The 6217-nt window shown below is 38.3% G+C and overlaps 1 pseudogene; it reads left to right on the top strand.

The window, feature by feature from the left end:
• The first annotated feature begins 401 nt into the window (after window positions 1–401).
• LOC118728204 lies at window positions 402–1237 on the top strand (annotated as a pseudogene).
• The last annotated feature ends 4980 nt before the right edge of the window (window positions 1238–6217 follow it).

The raw sequence follows: 6217 nt of genomic DNA on the forward strand, positions 1-6217 counted from the left end.
TCCCCACCCCAACAGGTTACCATCCACTTTGCTCTTGGCTTCTCATGTGTATTCCTTCTCAACCGATTGTATCTCTTATGTCCCATTCCCATATATCGCTGCTGAAAGCTGGATGGAAAAACAAATTCACATACTGTTAATGAAAACAGCAACTCAACTATTTGGTATCTTTTGGAATTTCATATAAATTTTATGATTATTTGTTCTAGTTCTGATAAGAATGCCAAAATAGAAATAGACTCATAAATACAGAGAATAAACTGATGGTTTCCAGAGAGGAAGGGTAGAGGCATGGGTGAAAAAGGTGAAGGGAAATAAGAAATACAAACTTTAAGGTGACTTCCACTGCGGGGGGCACGCTGCAGGGTTGACGCCAGAGGCACGCTGGGCCGCGGAGCACGATGCCATATGCCAACCAGCCCACGGTGGTGCGGATCACGGAGCTCACCGACGAGAATGTCAAGCTCATCATTGAGAACTCGGACCTAGCGGTGGCTAATTCTATTCGGAGGGTCTTCATCGCCGAGGTGCCCATAATAGCCATTGACTGGGTTCAGATTGACGCCAATTCCTCAGTCCTTCAGGACGAATTCATCGCTCACAGGCTTGGATTAATCCCTCTCACTAGTGATGATGTTGTGCACAAGCTGCAGTACTTTCGGGACTGCACTTGCGAGGAGTTTCCCCCCCCCCCCCCCGAGTGCTCAGTGGAGTTCACTCTCTACGCGTGGTGCAAGGAAGACCAGACTCATCACGTCACGTCTCAATACTTCATCTCCAACAGCCCCCGTATCATTCCAGTGACATCCCGGAACCGAGATAACAACCTTAAGGACTATGTGGACCAGGACGACATCCTCATTGTCAAGCTGCGCAAGGGCCATGAGTTGAGACTCCGCGCCTATGCCAAGAAGGTCTTTGGCAAGGATCATGCTAAGTGGAACCCGACTGCAGGGTTGGCTTTTGAATATGATCCCGACAATGCCCTGAGGTACACAGTGTACCCCAAGCCAGAGGAGTGGCCAAAGAGCGAGTACTCAGAGCTGAAGATGAGTACCAGGCTCTGTATGACCCCAATGGCAAGCCATAGAGGTTTTACTACATCGTGGAGTCCTGTGGCTCTTTGCGCCCTGAAACCATCATCCTCTCGGCCCTCTCCAGGTTGAAGAAGAAGCTGAGTGATTTACAGACCCAGATGAGCTACAAGATCCAGGGTAACGTCCTCACCATAAGTTAATAGCCACAGCTCATTCGCCTAGTGGAAAAGGAACCTAGCAGCAGCTCTGTGCAGGTCTCCTGAGACCCTCCTAGCTCCAGAAGTCCCGACAGCTGTACCTAACTTCTAAGCAAGCCATCAGTATCAACTGGAGAGGTAGCAGAGGGAAGGGTCCCCCATCCTTGCTTGGTCCCAGGTAGATTACGGGGATGCCCCTGATATTTGAGACAGGACAGTCCTTCACTGAGCATGCAGCACCCCTGGCCCTGCCTGCTCATGGCTAGTCTCCCCAGAACTCAGCCCTCCCTTCCCCCTGGTCTGCTTGTAGAGGTCATACTGCTTTCCTGTACACTCAGCTAGACCCTCCTCTTTTGGTCATTTGAGCTCTTGACTTAGTTTCTGTATGGAAGTTAGCATTTCACAGTTGTACCTTAGGTTTCCGTGTTAGGATTGAGTGTTAGAAATCTTATTCAGACCGCCTGTAAACCCAGCCCCTGCCCGTGGTCAGCCTACACTTTGCTCAGATTCCCAAATGTCTTTGGACCCTGGCTGCTCTTCCCTCCCCCCGCCCTCCCCCCAAATAAATCCTGTATTTCATTCTCTAAAACAAAACAAAACAAAACAAAACTTTAATAGTTATAAAATAAATAAACCATGGGGATATAGTGTACAGGCAGAGAATATAGTCAATAATATTGTACTAAATTTTCACAGTGACATGGTTATTAGACTTAGTATCACATTTAAGGTATATATAAATGTCAACTCACTATGTTGTACAGCTAAAATTGATATAATATTATAAGTCACCTATACTTTAATAATTTTTTTAAAATATATTTTATTGATTTTGTACAGAGAGGAAGGAAGAGAGAGAGTTAGAAACATTGATGAGAGAGAGTCATCAATCAGCTGCCTCTTGCACACCCCCTACTGGGGATATGCCCGCAACCAAGGTACATGCCCTTGACCGGAATCGAACCCGGGACCTTTCAGTCCCCAAGCCGACGCTCTATCCATTGAGCCAAACTGGTCCTGGCTACTTTAATAATTTTTAAAAAAATATCAATCAACAGAAAATTAACTGCTCAATGTGTGTCATCACCTAGGTATATGATTTACATTTCAACAGAGGCCTTTAGGAATTTATCATTGACTAATGCTGATTCTTTTGAATCATTTTGGCTGGCTGCTGAAAGAACCCTTTTAAGGCAAAGCATCTTTTACATTTGTAAAATTTAATTTTTAATGAATTTATGTGAGTTTATTTGAGCCAAAGTGACAACATATGCTGGGGAACAAGATCTCAAATACTCTTCAAGGTAAAGCATCTTTTAGGCCAGTTTTAATAAGGTATAATTTACACATAATAAAATTCACCAATTTTAAGCATCTAATTCTGTGAGCATTGATATGTATATACAGTCATTTAGCCATCACCACAATTAAGATACAGTACATCTCATTACCATAAAATGTTCCTTCAGTGCTCTTTCAATCAATCTCTTCCTCTCATGCCTGGCTCCTAGAAACCAAAGACCTGCTTCCTATCACTATAGTTTTCCTTTTCTAGAATTTCATACAATTGTTATCATATGATATTAGCTCTTATGCCCAGTTTACTTCACTTAGAATCTGTGTTTTTGTGTATATTCAATCTCTTTTCATTGTAATACATATCACATTGAATAGATGTATCACAATCTGTTCATTCACTCACCACTTGATTTGCATTTTCTTTAAGTTTTTAGATATTGTTGAAGTTTCTATGAACATTCATGTATTAGTCTTTTGTGAACATATGTTTGATTTTTCTTTGCATTTTTAGGAATGGGATTGCTGTTTTGTATTATAAATTTATAAGAAACTGCCCAATAGTTTCTGAAGTGGCTGTATTATTTTGTATTCCCACCAGTAATTTATGAAGTTGCAAATGCTTTGTATCTTTACCAGCCCTTGGCATAGTCACATTTTTAATTTTAGTCATTCTAGTAGATGTATATATAGTCACATCTGATTATGATTTTTATTTGCATTGTCCTTTGACTAATGATATTGAACATATTTTCATGAGCTTTTTTTTTTCTCTAGCTGAAGTTCTTTAGTGAAATTTCTTAACTCTTGGAAACATAAAAGATTATGGTGAGTTTATTCATTATTTTTTTTCCCCAATTGATTTCAGAGAGAAGAAGGGAGAGGGAGTGAAAGATAGAAACATCAATGATGAAAGAGAATCATTCATTGGCTGTCTCCTGCATGCCCCCTACTGGGGATTGAAGCACAACCCAGGCATGTGCCCTAGTAGGGAATCAAACTGTGACCTCCTAGTTCCTGGGTCAATGCTCAACCACTGAGTCACAGTGGTGGGACTATTTATTTTTTTATCCTTCCATTTATATGTTCAATTATTTGTTCCACAAATATTTATTGAAAATGTGTTATGATCAGGAAATAAAATAAACACTTGGGTACAAAGATCATGAATTCAAACTCCCTGCTCCAAAAAACTAATTGTCCATTAACGAGAAAATTTACATTTAAGTCATCATATATGACAATTACCGTAAAAGATATGTATTATTTATTATGGGAGTACAGAGAAAGGGAGGCTCGGTATTAAATTTTTTTAAACCATCTTTATATTATCAACTCCATCTCCCCCCCCACCAACTCTTTTTGTGCAGCATCCAATTTTAGTCAGTCACATTAAAAAAAAAAGTCTTAAAATTCTTGAGAACACAGAGAAACTTCATATCCACAAGAGGAGGCTGTTAATAATAAATGAGTTTCAAATGTCAGACTTATTTATTGACATTGAATATTGTTTTAGAAGAACTGTACTTTGTTTTCAATTTTGAACTGTTTAAATGGGTGAAAGAATTTGCTCATCACTTTTTAAAAGTGATAGATTTTGAAAGTGCCATGTTTCTCAGACAATTTAATTTCTACTTATGACAGAATATTGATCTCCATCTTGGAGTATGAAATTTGAAAATCTGTCAATAAATTAAAAGCAATTTGTCTTAATTGGTAGTGATACTTTAAAAACTTTTTAAAAAATTAATATTTTTGGATGACCTGGCAATATTAAATAATAAAGTGTTTTCTTTTTTATTTTTAATATTAGTTTTTCTGTTACTTTGTTATTTAATTCACCAAGGTTTTTTGAGCATGCACTATGTGGAAAATGCTGTGCTTAATACTTTGGGAGAATAATTACACACAGGTTCTGTTCTTAAGGAGCTTTCAGTACACAATCACAGAAGCAGAAATGTGGAACTGGAAAGCTTTGTAAATCTTACCTGGTCCAATAGCCTAATTTTGTACTTGAGCATATAAAAAATTTGGTAAACATATAAAATTGTTCAGTTTTGTCTTAATCATCTCAGCAACCCTGTTAGGTAAGATTATCATCTGCACTGTGGCAAACAAATGTTTTACCCATGGCCACACGTGTGGTAAATAGCAGAGTCAGGATTTAATCCATGAAGGGTGGATTCATAGCCATGCTTCTTGTTACACCCTTTATTTTATCTATACCTGTATCTATACCTATATAGAGATTTCAGAGAGGAAGGGAGAGGGAGAGAGAGATAGAAACATCAATGATGAGAGAGAATCATTGATTGGCTGCCTCCTGCACGCCCCCTACTGGAGATCAAGCCCACAAGCTGGGCATGTGCCCTTGACCAGAATCAAACCTGGGACCCTTCAGTCTTCAGGCCAAACTCAATCCACTGAGCCAAACCAGCTAGGGCCATAACCATGCTTCTTAATAAACTATCCTATACTCTGAGATGAGGAAAATGAGGCTTAGAAAAGACTTACTCAGGGTCATAGGCTCTTTAGTGTCAGAGGCAGGATTACCCGTAAAACTCAAATGTCCTAGCAATCTGCCAATTATTGACCATTATTCCATGTTGAACTAATAATTTATTTTCATGCAAAATAGCAATAATAAAATTAATTTGTATAATTGTTTGTATTTGTTTGAGAAACTAGACATGCATAAAAATAGAACTCATTGACAGCATAGAAAATATACTGAAGTGCTTAGTAATATGTTGTTGTTTTTTTTGCCATCAGGATAATTCATTGGTATCTTTCTGTAGGGAGTAAGCATGGCTGCTTAAACTAGTGGCATTCCTGAACTGGGTAAATATCATGCTCTCCTTAACACAATTTTGACAGCAAGATCAGTAGTAAACAGAAAATGCATGTTGCATAAGAACCAGCAAACAACTTAAGCATTAGAAAGTTCTGATTGAGATGCAAAAGGTTGCTTTAATTCTCTGCTCATAAATCTAAGTATGTGCTGAAAAGTATAAAATGGAATGCCATCTTAAAGGAAATGCCTTTTAAAATCCCCTTGAATGCAATAAAAAAATTGTCAGAGTACTTCCAATCACCTGTTATCTAGATTATTCTTTGGACAGTGAAGTATATGAGATCTGGCCTGTTCTGAGGGTTCAAAGCAAGATATTTCCAGATATTACCCATATAAATAGCCAGTAGTGTAATATGGCAGTTGACATTTCAGTTTATCACAAATTGATAAGGGTACATTCCATAAAATTATTTTTAAAATACTTTTATCAGAAATGTGATGACTATATGTTTTTAAAGATCACAATGCCAAATAAAGGGTTGATGTACTAGTAGGTAGTGACTTTTTTTGTTAATTGCATTATGGTTCCCTCAAAGAGATATGTCCATTCTTTGCTGCACAGGCAAGACTCTAAAGCATTTTGGGAAGTAAGCAATTCAGGTAAATCAGAATTAGATTCTAAAGCAGATGTAATTTTAGGAAAGACCATTTTAAGGCAAGAGTTGTCAGTAAATTTTCCAGTATGTCCCAGCAAAATAAGTGCATATAAAGGCAAATGAGTGATTCAGTCATAAAATTTCAAAGTGTATTTGTCTTATTTTGGGGGTGGTGGTAGTAGAACTTGGACAGTTGATAAATTGAGGTGTCTCCAATTTTCTTCCACACATTCACTG

The sequence above is a fragment of the Pipistrellus kuhlii genome, unplaced genomic scaffold (genome assembly GCF_014108245.1).
Source record: "Pipistrellus kuhlii isolate mPipKuh1 unplaced genomic scaffold, mPipKuh1.p scaffold_m20_p_29, whole genome shotgun sequence".
In the NCBI taxonomy this organism is placed as follows: Eukaryota; Metazoa; Chordata; class Mammalia; order Chiroptera; family Vespertilionidae; genus Pipistrellus; species Pipistrellus kuhlii.